The sequence below is a fragment of the Pteropus medius genome, unplaced genomic scaffold (assembly GCF_902729225.1).
Source record: "Pteropus medius unplaced genomic scaffold, Ma_sr-lr_union100, whole genome shotgun sequence".
In the NCBI taxonomy this organism is placed as follows: Eukaryota; Metazoa; Chordata; class Mammalia; order Chiroptera; family Pteropodidae; genus Pteropus; species Pteropus medius.
The window spans coordinates 12,038,440-12,062,293 of NW_024346062.1; the positions used below are offsets into that span (position 1 = coordinate 12,038,440).

The window sequence follows — 23,854 nt, forward strand, 5'->3', positions numbered from 1 at the left end:
TGGATTTTGTTTGCTGTTCTTTTTCTAGTTCTTTTAAGTGGAGGTTAGAAAAAAATTTTGAGATTTTTTTTCTTAATTTTAAGGAACTTTAAGCTTAATTAGGCTTTGATTATAAAAAATAAAGAACAGGAAATTATTACCTTATAAAACTGAAAATCTCAATTTTAAAAAATTTTTCATAAGTTCTGCTATTCAAACAATAGTGTGAATAGTTCATATAACAAAGCAAACTTAACAAATTTAAAGTGAAACTAATGAGTCCCTTTAAAATGTTAAATTTCTAAAAGGAAAAAATACCAATAAGAAATAATATAATTTCTTAATGCTTCCATTAATATCTTATGAAAAGAACTTCTAGTTTCACAGTTTCCAAAGCTGTATTTTCCTACCTTTCAAGGCAAAGAACACCATGTATAAGAAAGAGTGACCTGTATAGGGAGATAATTTGACATATTTATTTATTCCACCAATTCCAAGCATATAAAATAGAACCATGGAGTTTTTCTCTAATGTTCCAGTTTTTATGTTTAACATAATTTTTACAATCTATTTCATATAACATCTTTATAACATCAAAATTATTTAAGTTCACCTAGCCAATGAAAAATTACTCTCACACATAATTTAATCAAAATTCCTACCACTAGAACTCTATAGTATATGATACATGTGACAATACTGTTATAGGTTACTATGGGTAGTTTCCTACTTCTTTTTAGCATTAAAATATATACCTATAACTTTTTCTATTTCTCTCAAATGTTGTGTGTTCTCATAAGATCACATACCTTTCCTTAATATTTATGATTGTTTTAACTTTAAATCTAATTCTGAAATTATTTGATTAATGTCCATCTCCTCTACTAGATTACAAGTAATTATAATTTACTCCTATTTTATCCTCAGCATCCAGCATAGAGTCTTACTTAGAGTAAATGATCAATGAATATGTATTAATCAACAATCAATGGATGATATTAATAAAAATATGTTTCTTTCATTTTAGAACATCTCTCCTATCTACTATATATGTCAAGCCTCAATAAATAGGTGATTGAACGGGAATAATTCCAGAAGACCCTCCAAGTGTATGTGTACACTCAGAGTAGTTTCAAACTGCAGCTTTGTACCTAAGAAATATGGCATTTTTATCTCTTTTGTATACCAGTTTTGTCACTTTAATCTACAGTTAAAGTAATAAACTGAAAACATAATGCATCCTTATCAATTTCTACATTCAGTGAAGAATTCAAGGATTTACTGAAAAGGCAAATATGAACAGAAACCAATAATCATGCAACCAACAAATTCACAGCCAAATCTTCGTAATTAATGTAGTCAAATAATGGAGCCAGGACAATTAACTTGTACCTGACACAAATAACAGCACGAAAATGAATAAATGAACAAAGTGTTCTCCTTAAAAGGAACTATCTCTTAGTATGCCTACTACAGTATTTGGTACACCCAGACACAATATACATATGCATTACATGTAAATATATTGCATACAAACACACACACTCGTAGTATTTTCATATGTGGTATTCAGGTAAACAACAAGGTCAAAATATAAGATTACAAGACTCTAGAGCTGAAAGAAATTTTAAATATAAGAATATACATGACTTGAAATCTGTGCCCTATATTAAACTTTTCTCTAATCTTCCAATAACAATAGATAAAGCAATTGACCCTTCTGGAGTAGTCGCCTTACCTAATAAGGATTTTAATGGATACCTCTCACATGAATATTAGTAAATAGAAATAATAATAAATAACTTATATTTGTACTTTTTTCCTTTACGCCCCTTCTCATTCAAAGGAAAGTATTTTAGGTGGTATATCTAACAGCACTTTACAATTGAGAAGAAATTTCCAAATACATTCTCATTTAAACTACACGGCAACCCTGTGAGTTAAGAGAAGTTAAGTGAATTGTCAAAGACACAAAACTAGTAAATAAAAAAGCCAGGACTATAACCCAGATGTTCTGACGCTTCATCTTTTCATTGCACCACAAATAGCAATATAAAATTAGAGATTCTCAAAATGTATAGCAGCAATACTAAGTATTAAACAAGCAGTATACCTCGATGAAGTTTAGAAATCAGAACAGAATGATTTGAGTCCTTTGAATCATCAAGAAAAAGATCTCAATATTTTATTTAAAATTATATTTCTATCACCATACAATGAACCAGTTACCAAAATATTCCCTAGAATGGTAATGGTCCGAAATAAAGAACACATTATCTGAGATGAGAAGTATATTAAATGGAATAAACAAAGGAATAAACAAAGTGAATAAAGAAAAGGATCAAATGACATATTTAGAGGACAAGAAAGCCAAGGACACTCAATCAGAAAGGCAAGAAAAAAGATGCCAAGACTAAAACAATAATTTAAGGAGCATATGGAACACTATTAAGGGTCAAAATATCCATCTAATTGGTGTACCTGAAGGAAAAAATGATGTTGAACAGCTGTTCGAAGAAATAATAATGGAAAACTTCTCTAACCTGGTGAAGGAAATCGCAAAAACCAGGGATACAAAGAGGCCCACACCAAGACATGTCATAATTAAAATGCCAAAGGTTAAATACAAAGAAAGAATATTAAAAGCAGCAAGAGAAAAGCAGATAGATACCTACAAAGGAATACCCATAAGACTGGCAGCTGATTTCTCAACAGAAACTGCAGGACAGAAGGGCTTGGCACAAAATATTCAACATGATGAAGACCCAGGATCTACAACCAAGAATACTTTATCCAATTAAGCTATCATTTAGAGTTGAAGGACAGATAAAGAGCTTCTCAGACAAAAATAAGCTAAAGGAATTTATCAACACCAAGCCAGTATTACAGGAAATGTTGGAGGGACTTCTTTAAGGAAAAAAAAAAAAAAAACATGTATCAAAAACAGGAATAAAGAATGGTAACAACTACATTCCTATTGACAAGAACCTCAAATGGAAAAGAATTAAGTGCTCCAACCAAAAGACAGAGTGGCTGAATGTATAGGAAAATGAGACCCCTACATGTTGCCTACAAGAGAATCACTTCAGATTAAAAGACACACAGAGACTAAAAGGAAGGGGATAAAAAATGATATTGCTTTGATGGACCTAGAAGGTATTTAAGTCAGACAGAGAAAGATAAATACTATATGATTTCACTTATACGCAGAATCTAAAGAATAAAAAGAACAAACTAATCAAAAACAGACTTACAAATATAGTGGACAATTCTTTGACGGACAGAGGGGAGGGGGATTGGGAGTCTGGGAGAATACGGTAAAGGGTTAAAGAAGTACAAATTAGAAGCTGATGGTTGGGGAGCACAGCATAGGGAATGCAGTCAGCATTAATACGTTGGCTAGGTGGAGGGTCAAGGGAGGGAGGGTGCAACTGAGGGATCATTTTATGAACTATATAGATGTCTAACCAATGTACTGTATACTTGAAACTAATTAAAATAAATAAATTTTTAAAAATCCACACAGAAATGTAGGATGGTAGCAGTAAAGAAATTGGGCTTAAGGGGATCAATATCAAAGCTGATAATTAAATCCACAGTTAGTATGTTTTGGGGGCTCCCTATTAAAGTAGATTAAAATAGTCTAGTAAACTATTAAAATTTTAATTTAAAAAAATCACTAGTTAAGTTATCTCTTTCTCAGAGATTAGGAACTAAACTCAGCACATAAGGAAAATTTTCATATGGTCAAAATCCTTTAGGGCAATGGCACACTGAAGACCAACAATACTTTCTCTCGTAGCCAGTTGTCTTTTTTCTTTGGTTGAGTATCATATGAATTAGTTGGAATGCATTTCATATTATATTTTATATACATGTAATCTTTATATATATACATACACATATACATATACACACATACATAGTCTTTAAACTCTAGAACTATACTTAGCCCAGCACACATAAAGGAGCTAAGGCTGACAGGAACAGATTTACATCTCACATTCACTTTCAGTACACATTTATTGAGGGGAATACTTTAATTTCTTTCTTTGGCTAAATCTGTATATATGTATTTAAGCAAGGTAAATGTATGGTGTGAATTCATTGTAGAAGTAATTAAAATAGAAAACATGAAGACATTTATCCACACTAATATTCATACATGTGTGGAAATCAAGATATATTCAAAAAACTACCCACACTTTATGATGCTGAGAAGACCCTTAATTTCTATTCCTACACTGTATATTTTGGTAATAACTTACTTGTTATTCAATATCAATCACAACCCCATAAAGAACATGAAAGAATATGTAAATATATATTAAAATTTCCAAAGGAAAACCCTCTAAAACAATGCTATTTAGACATGCATGGTAGAGCCTCATGTCTGTTGCTATTGCCTGGTAATTCTTAATGTTTGACATAAAGTAAAATATCCAACTTGATTACAAGAAATGTGTGATCTTTTATAGGAAAGGACTTTACAACAACTGCTACTACAGATTGTGTTGAACATAACACTTAAAATACTATTGTATTTTTCAACTACTGTGGTTGAAAATTAGACTAAAATAACATTTAGAAGTCTAAACTAAAATAAAGAATTTCTTGAACATTACTCATCTGTGATGACTAAGTACAAACTGACATTTCTCCTAGCCAAGGTTTTAAAAACTCCTCTCTTTTTATAGAAAGACAAATTGAGTATGACTGTATCTAAAGTCTCAGTGTTAAGAATCATAGGGTTTTTAAGAGATAAATTCATAATCACTATCATTTATAGTAATATACAGATCCTATTAAACTCCATGTACAACACATAATTCAAAAAGAAAAATGTGGTCTACCTATTAAAGTTGTTTAGTTGTTTACTTTTGCATCTTTAAAAGTTGGAAATAGGTTTGTTTTGGCTAGTCTCCACTTTTTTGTTAATAACACTTCCATATTGTCCTATTTCTAAAGGAAGAATGACAAATGCACTCGAAAAAGTTATTAAATCCAGTCTCATCTTCACATATTTAACCACACCCAATTATCCAATGGAAAGTTCCTAGACAAGTAGACTAATCATTGAGACTTTAATAAGATCAAACAAAATAATTTTATTGTATTAATATTCTATTTCATTCAACCAGAATATATACAAGTTCTACTGAATGAAAAATATAAGTTCTTCTGAATGAATTCCTTGATCTAAATTAGAAAGTATTTAATCTAGGGCCAGACTCTCATCCTATGAACTTCAAGAAATTTTTCAAGATTAACACAGTGCATTCTTAAGTAGATTTGTACCTAATGTGATGGCAACTCAAATGAATCTAAATAAGTTTTCATCCTTCATCAAAAACAAAAGGAATTGTTTCAATGAGCAAAATGTAGGTAACAGTCATAGCTGAAACACCATAATAATATAGTACTCCCCTTCTGTGGCAAAATGAAGCTTCTGTGGCAAAATGAAGCTTCTGTGGCAAAATGGCTTATGCCTAGTTCAAAAAAACTATGAATTTTATATTTCTTTGACCAAAATAAGAATTATAAGAACAAAATCAGCATTTGGAAAAGTTTCAATACTTCATCAATAAACAAATGAAATAGTAACACAGTTGACCCTTGAACAACATGGGTTTAGACTGTGTGGGTCCACTTACATGTAAATTTTTTTTCAGTAAATACCATCAGCCCTCCATATTCTTGGGTTTCATATCTGTGAAGTCAACCAACCATGGATGGAAAACAGTATTTCTAATCATGTAGAGGGCTGACTGTATGCATGGTTCTATGCCGTTTTATATGAGTGTATTGAGCGTCCTTGGATTCTGGATCCAAGGGGGGTCCCAGAACCAATCCCCCACAGATACTGAGTGACAACTATAGTTTAGTTTTTAGGGAGTCAAAAGTTATACATGGATTTTCGACTGCACAAAGGTTGATACCCTTAACCCCGCATTGTTCAAGTGTCAACTACATTTATAAATGTTTTATATTCTGTATCCTCTAAGTACCCATTGAGAGGGAAGAATTTAATAGTATGAATTTGTAATATTCTACACTTCATTTATTTATGAACTCAAAGTGAATATAATTAATTCAATATCTTAAAAAATATAGCCACCAGTAAAAAATGAAAAGCATGAATAACAATTCTTGTTTTTGCCTTATTTCAATTCAAAATATAATATGAGTAATGAAGAAGAGGAAAAGTAAATGTATGTATGTGCGTATAGGTATATGTGTGTGTGTCTGTGTGTGTAGTTATTTCTCACATAATGAAATGACAGTTGATAAAGCTGCTATTATTACTGCTGGAAAAATGAGAAGAAAATAAAATTTCCTGAAGCAGTCCTATATTAAAAGTATAGAGCTCCCAAAGTTACTAGTAACTATATGAATGCTAAAAAGAGCCAGATGCTAATATCTATATGCTAGATGAAAGACAAAAGCTCTGAGAAGCTTAAAATTGATTAGTACCTACCACTAACTCAGCACAGATTATAGAAATAGTGAAAAATTTGGCGATTATCTCAATTGACAAAGAGATTATACCAAAAAAAATTAAATATCCTCCTTTTTTGCCTTAATAATTTACTTCAAAGTACCTATAATTCTCTTCTCTTTTTCTGGGAGTCAAGGCCAAAATGATCATAGGTGAATTATTAAATCACACAATGCCTCATTTTTAAAAACAGAAATTAATTCGTGGTATGGAGATGTTATAGATCCACGTGTCCTAGCTTCTGGTTTATAACTGATATTATATATACTAAAACTCTAACCTCGCATTTATTCATGTATATCTGTTAATATAAATAATAAGTGGTTATATTGTAGAAAAAGAGAAAAAATTATTTTCTTTAAATAACTTTCTTTAAATAACTTTAAATAACAACTTTCACACTTAGCAAAGGCAGTAGGTAACCTCTAATAAGCTTTATAGCTTACCAAGTTATTTCACATAAAGTGACTCGTATTATTACATAAGCGTTATATCCATTTTACTGATTAAAAACTTTGGCTCAAACATGCTAAATGATTTGCCCAAAAATAAATCACAGAAGTCATAAATCACAGACTGAAATTCAAATTCCAATATCTGTACTTTTTTTTTTTTCATTTAAGACAAGGAATATTTTATTCAAACCCAACAGAGAAATGGACAGTTTGGGTCTGTATCAAGGCATCATGTTTTAAAGTATAGACTAGTAGTTATATATGACAGTATACACTGCTACATACAAAGTAACTGATTAGATCACAACTTTTCAATATTTAAAACAGAATAAGCTTCCCTGTAAAAGCAGCACCTTTGTGATTCTAACTTTAGTATTCCTCTCCTTTTTTCCTCATCCTCTCCTTCAACAGAATCTATACCAATCTCCTCATAATCCTTGTCAAGGGCAACCATGTCCTCACAGGCTTCAGAAAACTCCTCTTCCTCCATGCCCTCCCCCACATACCAGTGAACAAAGGCACATTTGGCCTATATCAGGTCAAACCTGTAGTCCAGGCGAGTCCAGGCCTTAGCAATAGCTGTGGTGTTGCTCAGCACCACCATTGTACTTTGGCTCGGTCTCCACCAAGTACTACAGTGGGAGGCTAGTAATTAATGCCATCTTTGAAGACAGTGGGGCACTAGTCCACAAACTGGATAGTACACTCGGTCTTGATGGTGGCAATGGCAGTATTGACATCTTTGGGAACCACGTAACCCATGGTACAAGAGACAGCAAGCCATGTATTTACAGTGGTGAGGGTCACATTTCACCATGTGTGATATGTGCTTAAAGCATGCACTGGTGATCTCTGCTACAGAAAGCTATTCATGGTAGTCTTTCTCAGCAGAGATGACAGGGTCATATGTGGCCAGAGGGGAGTGGATGCAGGGATAGGGCACCAGGCTGGTCTGGAATTCTGTCACATCAATATTCGGGCACCATTAAATCTCAGGGAAACAGTGATGGAGGATACAATGCGACTAATCAATCTATTCAGGTTAGCATAGGTTGGTGCTCAATATAAAAAAGTTCCTATGACAGATGTCATAGATGGCCTCATTTTCAACCATGAATGCAGAGTGCTTCAGGGTAGTGAGGGTGGTGAGGCTGGATTAGTAGTGCTCAACTACAGCTGTGGAAATCTGAGGGGCTGGGTAAATGGAGAACTCCAGCATGGACTTCCTGTCATAATCAACAGAGAGATATTCCATGAGCAGGGATGTGAACCCAGAACCAGTTCTCCCACCAAAGCTATGGAAAACCAAGAAGCCCTGAAGACCTGTACACTGGTCAGCCAGCTTCCGAATGTGGTCCAAGACAAGGTCAATCAATGATCTCCTTGCCAATGGACAAGTACCTACAAGCAAAGTTATGGGCAGCATCTTCCTTGCCTGTGGTAAGCTGCTCAGGGTAGAAGAGCTGGCAGTAGGTGCCAGCACAAACTTCATGAATGACTGTGGGTTCCAGGTCTACAAACACTGCCCTGGGCACATGCTTGCCAGTGCCTGTATCACTGAAGAGGGTACTGAAGGAGTCATCACCCCTTACCGCCAATGGTCTTATCACTTGGCATCTGGCTATCAGCCTGGATGCCATGCTGTAGGCAGCAGAGCTCCCAGCAGGCATTGCCACTCTGAACACCAGCTTGGCCAACATAGATGGAGATGCACTTACACATGGTTGCTGCTTTATGGCTGCCAAGCAGATAGCTGAGAGGAAGAGAAGAGACTGCTGCTTCTTATAGCGTGGCTCTTAGGCAGTCGATGTAAGAGAACCTGCCTATCTGTACTTTTTTCTAACAGTGTTATAAATTATAGTCATTATGTTTTAAATTATCTTAGATATTATACATCTTTTGGCTAAATGTTTTGCCCTTTTACCTACCTCTCCATATTTCTCCACACCTCCCAGCTTCTGGTAACCACTTTTCTACTCTGTTTATATTAGCTTGAAGTTTGTTTGCTTATTTATTTCACAGATAAGTGATACCATAAACTATCTGTCTTTCTCTGTCAGGCTCATTTCATTTAGCAAGGAGCCCTCAAGATTCATGTTGTCGTCAATGGCAGGATTTCCTTCTTTCTCATCGCTGAATAATATTTCATTGTGTGTATATAGATATAGGGACAGATGTTGGATAGATATAAGTATTGATACAGATGATATAAATGATATAGATATAGAGATAGAAATAGAGATAGACATCCTGTTATCTTCTTTATCTATTTATCTGCTGATGGACACTAAAAAAACAAACAAACAAACCAAAAAAAAAAAAAAAAAAACACTGAGTGTGCTACAGAAGAACTACTGACCTGGCCAGAACTGCAAGCAGGTTAGGATTCCTAATGCATATCATGTATATGATGTCCAGAACCCTTACTTTAAAATTTATATCAAAACTTGCTTCTGAGGGGTAAAAAAAATGGTGTAGATGATAGAGGCTTTGTTCATCCCTCTTGAGGCCACATCAAAGTTGTGATAGAAACATGGAGCAAACTATAAGCAAAGTCACCTGGGATCTAGGTGAATAGAAACACAACTAGGGAGAGAAATAAAAAGTCACCCTGCAACGGAAGAAGGTAGGGAGAGGCGAAGACATGAAGCTGCCCAGTATTGAGCGGCTGAGTGGGACAGAGGCAGCGGCAGCCAGAAGCTGCAGATGCCACTTAGAGGGGCCATGTCCACAAGTGGACTTTAGCAGTGACAGGCATGCTTGCTCTGAGCATCAGTGCCTGGTCGGCTACACGGGGGGCAGCAGGAACTTACAGGGGGACGCCTCGTTGTCAGAGTGAGGGCCAGAGGCAAGGCTTGCTCCCAGGCAGAAGTGCTGGCAGTATCCATTGTTCTTCTGTTGAGCCCTCCCCACTCCCAGTGTTCAGACTCAGCACCCTGATAGCTGAGACATTTAACTGGATAATAGAAGTCAATCTGCCCAGAAGACTCCCTGAAACTCTACTTCCCCCAACTCATGGCCCCACCTAAGCCACATCTAGTTGTGTCCTCTGCGAATCTGGTGCTCCTTCCTGAGCAGAGCCAAGACTCACACTGGTGGCAGCTAACCTCGGTTTCTGGCATGGCCTCTTGAGGCAACGATAAGCACAGCATCTGTGGATTGCTTGCTGAATCTTAACAGATGGCCCCGGAGGGGCAGAGGCTTGGGCTAAATTTGGCCTGCAGCTGAACCCCTCTCAGGACTATACAAAGCCACACTAATTAGACTGGGAGACTTAGGAGATTCGCTTAGTACATAGAAACAGACACAGAAAGGCAGCCAAAATGGGAAGACAACGAAGCAGAAGCCATATGAGAGAACAGAACAGAAATCCAGGAATAATGGAGTCAAGAAATCTACCAGATACAGAGTTCAAAACACTGGTTATAAAGATACTCAAGAACTTAGGGAAATTGTAAATGAACTCAGTGAGAACTTTAACAAAGAGATTAAAAAAAAAAAAACATAAAAATGGAAATGGAAATTATAAAAGGAACCAGTCAGAAATGAAGAACACATTATCTAAGATGAAGAGTATATTAGAGTGAATAAACAGAGTGGATAAAGAAGAGGATTGAACCACCAATATAGAGTATGAGGAAGCCAAGAACACTCAATCAAAATGGCAAGAAAAAAGAAGCCAAGACTATAAAAATTTAAGGAGCCTATGGGACACAATTAAATGTAAAAATATTCATGTCATATGGGTACCTGAAAGAAAACAAGAAGCTGAAGAGCTATTTGAAGAAATAATGATAGAAAACTTCCCTAACCTGGTGAAGGAAATAGACGTACAACCCCAGGAAGTTCAGAGGGTCCCAAAAAAGATGAACCCAAAGAGGCCCACACCAAGACACATCATAATTAAAATGACAAAGGTTAAATACCAAGAGAGAATCTTAAAAGCAGCAAGAGAAAAGCAGTTAGTTACCTACAAAGGAGCACCCATAAGACTTGCAGCTGATTTCTCAAAAGAAACTATGCAAGACAGAAGGACTTGGCACAAAATATTTAACATGATAAAAACCCAGGATCTAAAACTAAGAATATTTTATCCAGCAAAGCTATCATTTAGAGTCGAAGGACAGATAAGAGCTTCCCAGACAAAAATAAGCTAAAGGAATTTATCAACACCAAGCCAGTGTTATAGAAAATGTTGGAGGGACTTCTTTAAGAAGAAAAAAACATGTATCAAAAACAGGAATAAAGAATGGTAATAACTACATTCCTATCTACAAGTACCTCAAATGGAAAAGAATTAAGTGCTCCAACCAAAAGATAGAGTGGATGAATGGATAAGAAAACAAGACCTCTCCATATGTTGCCTATAAGAGACTCACTTCAGATTAAAAGATACACACAGACTAAAAGGAAGGGGAATGGAAAAGATACTGCCTTGATGGACCTAGAGGGTGCTGAATGAAATAGGTCAGACAGAGAAAGACAAATACCACATGATTTCATATATATGTGGAATCTAAAGAACAAAATAAACAACAATAATAACAAATAAACTTACAGATAAAGAATATTTGAGGGCTATTAGATAGGGGGGCGGGAGAATGGCAAAAAAAGGGCAAAGAGATTAAGTACAAATAGATAGTTACAAAATAGACATGGAGATATAATATGTAGCATAAGGAATATAGTTAATAATATTGTAATAAATATGCAGGGGGAAAGATGGGTACTAGATCTAGTGGCGTGATAACTCTGTGAATTATATAGATTTCTAATCACTATGCTGTACAACTGAAACCAATATATTATTGTATGCCATAAAAACTCATTAAATTGTACAATGTAAATATGAGCAACTAATTGTTCATTACATGTCAATAAAGCTGGAAAAAAATTTGTTTCTGAGTTCCAGTCCAAGATGGCAACATAGGAGGCTCCTGAACTAATCTCCTCCCACAGGAACACCGAATCTATGGCTATACACACAGCAATTACTCTGAAAGAAATTCAGAAATAACCTGAGCAAAACTTACAAATTGAGCAAACAAGAAAATACCCATATCAAAACATATTAAACACTCTTGGCACACCTTCAACTACTAGGAGCCACTAAGAACAAAGAAGGCAGATTGGACAACCAACAGCTCAGTCCAGGCTGAACAATAAAGTTCATCTCCTACATGAAACCACTCTGTCAAGATTGGGATAGGTGGCTGTTTTATCTAATACACAGAAACCAACACAGAGAATCAAGGAATTGAAGAAATAAGAATGTTTCAAACAGAAGAACAAAATCTCCAGATAAAAAAATGTTAATGAAACAGAGATAAGTAATTTACTTAGTAGAGTTAAAAATAATGGTCATAAAGATGCTCACCAGGGTCAAGAGAACAATGCATGAACAAAGTGAGAAATTCAACAAATAAAAAATGTAAGTAAGTACCAAACAGAAATCACAGAGTTGAAAAATACAATAATTCAATAGAGGAGTTCAACAGGAGACCAGATGACATGAAAGACAGAATCAGTGAACTGAAGACAGGGCAATGAAATTCATTCAATGATAGGAACAAAGGGGGAAAAAGACTGAAAAAAGAGTGAAGATAGCTTAAGGGACTTATGGGATCCATCAAGCCAACCAAATCAACAACCTAACTTTATGCCTTAAAGAACTAGAAAAAGAAAAACAAAGTAAGTCCAAAGTTACTAGAAAAAAAGTAAATAACAAAGATCAGAGCAAAAATAAATGATACATAGAATTATAAGACAACAGAAAAGATAAGTGAAGCCAAGAGCTGGTTTTCGAAAAAAAAAAAAAAATAGACAAATCTTTAGCTAGACTTATGAAGAAAAAAGAGCACTTGAACAAATAAAATTAGAAATGAAAGAGGAAATATTACAACTGATACCACACAAATACAAAGAATCCTAAAAGACTACTTCGAAGAATTATATGCCAACAATTTGGACAATCTAGAAGAAATGGATAAATTCCTAGAAACATACAACTTACCAAGACCGAATCATAAGGAAATAGAAAATCCAAACAGACTTATTACTAGCAAGGAGATTAAATCAGTAATCAAAAACTTCCCAACAAACAAAAATCCAAAACCAGGTGGCATCTCTGGTGAATTCTACCAACATTAAAGAAGAATTAATACCAATCTTTTTCAAAATCTTTCAAAAAATAGAACGTCATTAACCTGATACCAAAACCAGACTAGAACACTGTAAGAAAAGAAAATTACTGCCCCAAATCCCCGATGAACATGGATGCAGATATCTTCACCAAAATACTAGCAAACAAAATTTGACAATATACTGAAAGGATCATACACCATGATCAATTGGGATTTATATATATATATATATATATATATATATATATATATATATATATATATATATATATATACACACACACACACACCACTTCTAATATATCCAATCATCTATCATAGGACACTTCAGTTGCTTCCATGTCCTGGCTACCATGAATAATGCTGCTCTATGAATATCAGGGTGCATAGATCTTTGCAGGTTTTTTTGGGTAAATACTCAAAAGAGAGATTGCTGGATCATATGGTAATTCAATTCTCAGTTTTTTGAGGAACCTACATACTGTTTTCCATAGTAGTTGTACCAATTTTCATTCTCACCAGCAGTGTATGAGGATTCCTTTTTGCCCACAACCTCTTCAATACTTGTTACTACTTGTCCTGTTGATGGTGTGAGATGGTATCTTATTGTAGTTTTGGCAAATCATACATCTGATAAGGGGCTAATATCTAAAATACATAAAGATCTCACGTGACTCAATAACAGAAAAACAAACAATCTAATCAAAAAATGGACAGAGAAACTGATTAGACATTTTTCCAAAGACATACAAACGGCCAACAGGTACATGAAAAGGTGTTCAATATCAGTAATCATCAGGGATATGTAAATCAAAACCACAATGAGCTATCATTTCACACCTGTTAGCTGAGCTATCATCAAAAAGACAAGAAATAACAAATTTGGGGCAGAATGTGGAAGAAAGAAGAACCTTATGCACTGTTAACAGAAATGTGAATTGGCACATGGAAAACAGTATGGAAGGTCCTCAAGAAATTAAAAACGGTATTACCGTATTAGCAATCCTACTTCTGGATATATACCCAAAGGAAATGAAAATAGGATATCAGAACTATCTGCACTCCCATGTTCTTTGTAGCATTGTTCATAATCACCAAGATATAGAAGCAACCTAATATCTGTACTTTTAATTTAAATCAGAAAGCCTGACAGATTCAGAGGTTTTTAAATGGTCGTTTTATTCACAGCTCTTAAGTAGAGATTTCTGTGCCAAAAATGTAAATCTCCAGTTCCACCAGGAGAGGGATCAGTTGGCCCTCTCCTTTAGGCCTTACGTCTTGCTGGTCTCATCAGCCTACTCTTTGTCTCTCATTCAAGACAGCAGCAGCAGGACCAAAGGTAATAACTTCAATAGTAGTAAAAGGAGAGTAGCATAGAAGGGTATACAACGCTAACTACCCTTTTAAAATGAATTCACAGCATCTTTCGTACCTCAAGAGCCTGACTTACTTTCTCCCAGACACTGCAATTCACTGAGAAAAATGACAGAAATACCAAATTTGATAGCAAGTTAGAGAGTTTTTCAGTCCTAGAAACCATATTTGACCAGATACAATATAATTTGGAGCTGGGAGAAAAACCTTAAAGATTGAATTCTAGCCTTCATTTTATATATAAGAAAATAGATTCAGAGAGGCTCAGTGATTACCCAAGGTTAATTAAGTTTAATTTTTAAAGAGCTGTAAACATTTTTTCAAGCTTCTCTTTAACAACTTTTGCATGGGAAAAAGAAGTTAAGATCTGCCCAACTTTTTAAATGAATTCTTTTAAAAGTTGCCATTTTCTAATTTGTCCAACACAGTCTGGCTGGAAGTCGATAAATAAAAGAAAATGAAATTATTATTGTTTAATGAAAACAAACAGAGAAGAGAAGCCTGTTTATCGACATATATAATACCCTACACTTGTAGCAGTGTTCTTGATATCAAGAAGTTCTAGGAAAGGAAAATAATGGAAAATGACTTCCCAAACTTCAAGGAAATATTTTTCTTTTAGAGTTTCTGAAGAAAGTAGATAAAGACAAGACAACCTGTGAATTAAGATATTCTCAGAAAATTGTTTGAAAGACAAATGTGTTTGTTTCATTGTCGTACAAGGAAAATAAATCAGACTTCATGAAATATGCTTGAAAGTTCCACCCTTTCCACACCTCTCTTCATTAGTACGATAAAATATAAAAGCTAAGGTATCATTGGTTATGATGAAAACTGCATGCTTTTGTTTCCACTAAGACTTACACTAAATTTCTTACGAAATATTTATTTTTCCATTTATCTAAATGATTTCTGTTAATTTTTACCATCTCAAAATAGCATATTTACAGTTAAAATGACCCATAGCTCATACTTTGTGTTTGAGAATGTGTTTTGCCATCTTTTCACTGTTCCTTACCCCACTTTTTTACCATAAATTCCAGTGTCCCTCATCTTTATTAACAAATTATTTCCAATCCAAAGATAAAAAATATAAAAACTTACCAAGCTTTTTAATAGAAGTTGTAACTCTGTAGTAGTGAAAAAAAAAAAAAGAGAAAGCAAAGTAGTAACACAAATATGATAGCAAGGAACTGAAGAAGGCTTTTCAAGCCAAGCTTTAATGCCAAAGAAGGTATATCTAACATTCACCTTGTTTTTTTCTATTCTTGGAATGAATTCCTACTCTGAGCAAGAATAACAATGACAATAAATCTAAAAGGAAACAAGAAATTTTGAGGAAGCCTATTTATACCTTTTTCTTCATAACATACAGCAAATCTTAACACTCAATAGCATAACATATAATAGTAGAAGAGCTCATTAATTAAAATATCTCACTAGACTATTTAAAGACCTCCGCAGCCTCTGGTGGTTTAAGTGAAACAGATATTTATTGCCTCTTAGAAAAGCCTACAATTGCCCTGAGTTTTCTGTCAATATTTTTAACCTTCTTTGTTATTTCGATATACTTACTCTTTTTCTAAAATGTACTTTGCAATAAATTTGCAAGTATTTATCATAGTAAATTCAATTTAAACCTCTGTCCCTAAAAGAAAAATCATTCTATATTTATTTTATGTTCAACAGAAATCTGTTTGGTTGCTTCACTTAATATACTTAATTTTTATAAAATTCCCTGCATTTTTATAAATTTCAGACAGCAGGACACAAGATAAAGTGAAAGAAAGTGAGGGAGTAGATTTTGTAATAGAATCCTGCCTAAGCCAATTCTCAGTAGTCTTTTGGCAAAAGGCTGTGTATGAACTTTTTCCAAGACCTCAGTCTGAAAGGCAGCCAAAGACCCCACAAAAGAACAGAACCAAAATGGCTTATTACCTTTTACCTTTGACCTTTTACCCAGTTGCCTCATGCTTTGTGAACTTGAAATCTTGTGAGAGAATGTTTAGCCATCCTGTTTACAAACAGTCTATTTATTCCACAGGAACAGCTTAACAGGACATATCCAGGTCACCTGACCTTGAGATGTCACAGAAACCATGAGCCTCAGACTCCTCTTGTAATTAAGCCAAAACTGCAATATTTTAACTGGTTGAAATTACTTTTATGTTGTACACTTCACCAAAGTATTAACACACAAAACGTGAAAGCAATCATATTTGAACTATAAGTAGAATAAGTCATAACTTCCATGGAAGAGGGAAAAAGCACAGATTTTTAGCCTTATTACAATTAATCTCAACTACTACACTACCCTAGATCTCACTAAATTTGGCAGTTCACAACAAAAATCACACAATCTTTTAATTATTCATGTGTTTTCAAAACTCGTTTTTCTTTTAGTCAGACTTTACCTTACATTAGCCATTTACCTGAAGAAATTACTTTATTAAACTCATTATCTCCAGAACGTTTGAACTAATCCTTCAAGGCTGCTGCTTTGATCATTTTGGTGACTCTTTTGAAAGAGATTATATAACTAATTAATTCTCACAAATTATTAGTGAATATAAGTATAGCCAGATTTCTTTTTTTAAATGAAATTGATTTTAAGAATAAATAAATTAGTGAAAAATCACATTTCGAAGAGTCCTTTATTATCCGATGGGTTTATTTTCAGGAGTTACTTTTTTATTTCCTTACTGTTCTCAAAATATAATTACAACTGCCAAAATAAAATATAATTATATGTACACAACTTATTAGAAATATGTTATCTGTAATAAGTACAATGTCAATGAATTTTCTTACCTAAATAAAACTGTATAATTGTATTTACCTATGTAGTCACCACTAAAGAAAAATTAATTACATTGAACCAATTACTTTGAAACAATGAAGTTGATTTGATAATTTATCACTTGATAAATAGTAATATGGTTTTTAATTTAGGAAAAGAGCTTCCTTTCTTTAAAGATGATCATGATGATGATGATGATAGGTAACATTTATTGAATGGGCTAAACACTGTTGGAATTACTTTACATGAATTGTCTGACTTAATCTTCTTCACAACAACCCTATGAAATAGATACCATTATCATTCTCATTTTGTAGAAGAGTAAAGTGAGCCTAAAGAGGTTAGGTCACACCTCTAGTTAGAGGAAGATTTCGAATTTGAACTGAAGTAATGTGACAACTTTACTGCTTCTCAAACCTTGGATGGCCCTTAGAAAATAACTTACCAAACATACAAGTAAAATAACATTATTATTTATAATTATAATATTTGTAAATCACTTTATACTTTATAAAGCACTTTCACAAATATCTCATTTGAGTCTCATAATAATCCTGTGAGGTAATATCATCATTCATATTTTACAAATAAAGAAGCTAAAGACAGGTTAACTGATTTTTCCAAGGTCACCTGGCTAATAAATTAATAGAGTAAGAATGCCAATTCAGGTCTTTTAATACCAAATGTTTTTCATACTATAATGAGTCTCCTTATTTCACACTAAACTCTTTTTATCATTCACTCAATGACAAGTAAAATAATTTCCAATAAGATTAATATAAGAAATAAGAAAGTATTCTCAATTTAACATTAAAAGAAAGCAATTATAATGAAGCATTTTAGTGAAAATAAATCCCATTTCCATATTCTAAAATCATGTAATTCCTAACAGTGAGGTTTTTATTTTTCTTATTTAGTATCCATAAATATATTCTTAATCCAAGCAATGAGAAAAAAAGAGGTAAGACATGCTTATAGCAAAAGACACTCCCATGACCGACCCTGCCAGGAATAGAGGATTACCTAGGAAATAACCAAGTTAGGACCAGATTGGCATAAAAACTATACCAAGAGTTTGACTTAGAACCTCTACTGGTCCACCTCCCATAAACACTAATATAGGCTTTACCACTGCGTGGATTATCAACAAGGTTAGGTTAGGCATATTACATGGAAAATCATTTCCCAAACGGGACTCTCTTAACTCGTGGTTCTCTATTTGTCCCAAAGCCAACAACTATTCCAGAAATTACAGGTTTTAAAACAGATATCTATAAGAGTAGGAAGCAGTATTTTTTCCAAATGACTGAATATGACATCTGTACAGCAGGAAGTACATTAAGGAAAATTACTCCATGTGTTACTGGAGCAAGAGGTTTTAAGAGGCCCTCCTTCAACCTACCAAAAGACCTATTAGAGAGAAATTAAAGAAATAGGCCTTACCTTTGCTCATTTATGATAGATACTCTCTTTTTGGCTATTCCTGTAGCATAGCTATAGCCATTACAAATTTTTTTTTAAAAAAGTAAAGAAAAATATAAAAGAGAAGGAAAAAAAGAAAAAATTAAAGTAATGTGAAAATAAATATATAAGAGAAATTTTTAAATACTTGTTCTTTTAAAAAAATAAATACAAAATAATGATTTTAAAGGGAAATTAAAATGGAGATCCTTAGAAAGTTCCTTTTATGATTAATGAAGAGGAAAAATTTAAACAATCAGCATATAACATGACAACATGAAACTTTGAAACACTGTTAATAAGTTGGTATAAATCTGAAAAAAAAAGAATTAAAAAAGACAAAGAAAGAGAAAAATAAAGCAACTTATTTACAGGCAGGCCAGTGTCACAGGATCCTAAGACCCATATGGATTAGCCTATGGTAAGCTTTTTTGGCAAGCCTACCATGTGCAACCAAAAAGACAGATCAGTTAGTCCCTCGAATATGCCTCATGACCATAAATGTGCTCTGGGCTGCCAATTAACTTACTAAATTTATATGTGATAAGTTTATTCTTAATGTTTTAAAATCATCACTAGTATTATTTCAAAAAGTATATAATTGTCACTGATTTTATATATACACACACACACAAACACACACGTGTGTGTATGCAAAAATGTTGTTTTGGGGACTGTTGGTAAATGTGCCATGAAAAAGAAAATGGGGAGTCATCAATATTGGCTATTCTCTGACCAAGGCAGAATATGCTTGATGAGTGTGTGTTATCTGTTTAAAAAAGAATAAAAAAGGTTAGTGCTAAGGCCTATTCTTCATAAAGATGTTTCTGGATTCCATTTCTTTTTATTTCTTTGTATTCCAAGGGCTGTAGCCCACTCTGCAGATACTGCTTGCAAAGCCCATCATTCTTTGTAGCTCTAATGCTTTACCAAATAGGCTCAAGGGGCTGTCCTCATGGAATCCTATCTGACTGCCAGTATCCACTTACCGTTCTGACATTTCAGCACTAAAAATTGCTTTGAAGCCTTCAGTGTTTCCTCTATAATGCAAAAAGTAGTAGTTTTAATATGATTTCTGACACTTAACTCAAAAGTGACCTTTCATGGTTTTAGTAAAATTGTGCTAAAATCTAAAACAAGAACATGTCCTAGAAATGTGCATGCAGAGATAAAGAAGAATTTTTCCTTTTAAAACAATCTGAAATATACACACATACACTCACAAGTAGTCATTTTTTGCCCAATGGAATATATAATAAAATGGTTGTGATACAATTGAAATTGAGAGATTCAAGGTGGGGAGAGAGAGGGGAGGAAGCATGGGAACACCACTAAAGGAAGATAGTCACTCTATTCTACTGTAAATATAAGTACATGAGTGTTTGTGATGACATACATATGGCTGACTGGTTTAATAGGAGAAAATGGGTCTCTCACTTTACCAGTTTAGAAAAAATGCTTCAAAACATTTTCCAACATTAGTACTCACTTCATTTCTCCTGCTTCAGGTTTCCCCAACTCCCTGTAAGGGTTCACCAATGCCCCCACCTTCCATTTGCAGGCTCTGTTCCTACCCTTGCATCTGAGTTCATTTTAACCTAGGTGAGAACTTAGTACCTTTATCATTTAGTCATTCACCACCTCGAGGTGGGGAGAGCACAGGAGGTCAGGACGCAAAGGCTGACCAATTGATTTCTATGACCCTCACTCCTCCCATGTGATAAATAGGACTATAATGCCCAAGTTTCACTCCTCCCATGTGATAAACAGGACTATTCAAGTTTCTGAGGCTTCCCTTGTCGTATGTACCCCAGTCACAAAGAATGAGTTCTCACCATACTTTTTGTTCCTAGGAAAGGCATGTTAAGCTATGTCTTTCAATCTCCCTCAGCATAAATCACAACACTAATCCTACGAGCTAAAGTTTTAAGTTTGGTGGCTGTGCTTCCTCCCTTAAAGACATCAGTCAACTGCTTCCTATATGCCTGCTCCCTTAAATTGGAATTGCCAAATCAGTTTCTTATTGCTATGCTTGGTACAACTGTGGGACCTTTCTACTTTATCCTGAATTCCGTGAACAAGACTCTTTATTCAAAGTACAATTAGACATAACTGAATATTTGAACATCATACCATTGTCCCTCAGAACTTCCCCATTCCTATGATATTAGGACAGCAATCCTAGCACATGTCTTGCCCTAGAAATAAAATCTAATGTCAGCCCCAGCCTCTCCATCCTGTGTTAGCTATCTGGCCAGAGTATCTCACCAACAAGCAGGGCCAGGACTAAGATAAGAGGAGCTAGGCACTCCCCTTAGGTGCATATTTAAGAGGGTGGCAAAAAACTCAGCAATAAAGATAAGATTTTAACACAACATTTTAAACAATCAAAATTACTGCAAAAAATCTAGGATGAATTAAATATCTAAATTTTAAATAAAATACAAAGTTAACATTCCTGATTTTTCTTTTTGCCTCAGGTACCAAATAGGCGTACTTTATTTTATTGCACTTTGCTTTATTGCACGGCACAGATGTTGAATTTCTTTATAATTTGAAAGCAAGACCCTTTAACCAGCAAAAAGATTATGACTCACTTTACTGTGATACTCACTTTATTATGGTGGTCTGGAACCAAACCTACAATATCTCCAAGGTATGCCTGCATAGCACAACACTGTTAGTTATTCTGTCTTTATTTAAATTTTTGACATTCTATTCATTGTGGATTCTGTGCCTGAAGCAAGTGCATTGCTCACCTTACCCTAGCTACAACCCTGACAAGTGCAGTCATGTGCCACAAAGTGACGTTTTGGTCAACAATAGCCCGCATATGAGATGGTGGTCCCATAAGATTATAATGGAGGTGAAAAATTCCTATTGCCTGTGACATCATACTTGTCCTACTGTTGTGACACAATTCATTATTCACATGTTTGTGGTGATGCTGGCATAAACAAACACACTGCATTGCCAGTCATATAAAAGCATAGTGCATACAATCACAGTAGTAGGCTATACCATCCAGTACAACTATATGGTATTCACACAATAGTGAAATCACCTAACGATGCATTTCTGAGAACATATCTTTGTCATTAAGTATCGCCTCATTGTGCTAGTATAAAAAATATTATATGAAAAAATGTGATCTGAATAGTAATATTCATGAATAAAAACTGAGTTAGGAAATTTTCTGTAGTTGTAATATAAAACTTGATATAAATTAGTATGAAATAAAATTTGTGAAAATATGACAATTTATTCAAACTTCCAAATTTTAAATTATAAACTATCTTCTTGAACTTCTATTTACAGTAATGAAAGGCTAAGTTATTTAGACATTGGCATTATCAGCATTTGGGGCTAGATAATTCTATATTGTGGGAGGCTGTCCTATGCACTGTAGAATGTTTAGAAGCATCACTGGTTTCTACTGACTAGATGCCAGTAGCTCCCCCAACCCCAATTGTAAAAACCAAAAAATATCTCCACACATTGCCAAACATCCCTTGGGGGAGCAAAATCATCCCAGCTGAGAAATACTACTTGAGACCATCCCTCCTACTAAAAACTAAAAATATAGAATGTTTTTAACATGCAATCACCTTAAATCACTGAGCTGACATAATGGGGAACCATCGGGCCAAATTCTGGGTGAAATATCAAACCCAATGCTATCTCTCTAGTAAGCTGAACATCAAACACCTAAGCCAATTTTGCCCCGAAGACATTTGTTAGTTGGCAAATTTAAGCTTCAATTTTAAAACATCGAAGGCATAAAAACCTCATGTAAGGTGGAATGTCTAATAGAAAAACCTCTCCATATTAAGTTGAACCTCAAAGACAATATCTAGAATGAAACCTGTCTCCCTATTCCCAACCTCACTCCTAGGGCTTCAGGGAAGGTTGCTTTGGCACTAAGAGCCACAGAAGGAAAAAAGAAAAGAGTGGGAACCTCTGTCATTAGATGGAAAAGAATGAAATTGGACCCCTATCTTACACCATTCATAAAAATTAACTCGAAATGAATTAAAGGTTTAAATATAAAACCCGAAACCATAAAAATCCCAGTCTTTTATTATTAAAACTCTTTGGCCCTTATGGGAATTTGCTGACCAGGTTGTCATTAACCTGAGTTGACTAGGGAACTTCAATCTGTGAGTTTGGTTGAATGTTCCTAGATTCTTTGGCAAAAGCAAATGCAAATCCTCCCTATTGGAATTTAACTTTGTTCTAAGCCTCTAGGACTTTCCAAATAATTTTGTAACATCCATGAGAAAGATAATCAAGCATGCAGGGAAACAAAGAACCATTGGCAAAAGCCTGCATGTATGAAAGACAACTGAGAGAGACCCATTAAGACTTCAAATATTAGACCTATTAGACACAAATTATAAAACTATGCTTACTACATTTTTTTAAAATGGTGTGCTTAAAAATATCTGCATGTCTAGGAAACTACAAAAATTGAAAAAGCAGATTTAAAAAAGAATCAGAGAGAATTTCTAGAAATGAAAAATATGATTGAAATTTAAAACTCAATATTTGCAAATTATATATCTGATAAGGGGTAATATCCAAAATATATAAATAACTAATACAATTCAATAGCAGTAAAACAAATAACCTGATTAAAACATGGGCAAAGGATCTGAATATACATTTTTCCTAAGAAGACATACAAATGGCAAATGGATATATATAATCATCAGGAAAATGTAAATCAAAACCATAAGATATATCACACCTGTTTGGAAGACAATTATCAAAAAGACAAGAAATAACAAGTGTTGGAGAGGGTATGGAGAAAAGGGACCTCTTGCACATTGTTGGTTGAAATATAAATTGATACAGCTATTATGGAAAAAAGTATGGCAGTTCTCGAAGAAATTAAGAATAGGGCTACCACATAACCTAGCAATCCTACCTGTGTGTATATCCAAAGAAAATAATAAAATCTTTATCTCAAAGAGATATCTGCACTCCTAAGCTGATTGCAGTATTATTCAAAAATAGCCAAGATATGGAAACAACCTAAGTGTCCATCGATGGATGAATGGATAAAGAATATGTATGTGTATGTGTGCTTACAATGGAATATTATTCGGTCATTAAAAAGAAAGAAATCCTGTCATTTACA

General features: G+C 34.2%; 1 pseudogene; it reads right to left on the bottom strand.

Annotated features, from left to right (window-relative positions):
* Positions 1-3,439: 3,439 nt before the first annotated feature.
* Positions 3,440-9,140, bottom strand: LOC120612533 (tubulin alpha-1D chain-like; annotated as a pseudogene).
* Positions 9,141-23,854: the final 14,714 nt, after the last annotated feature.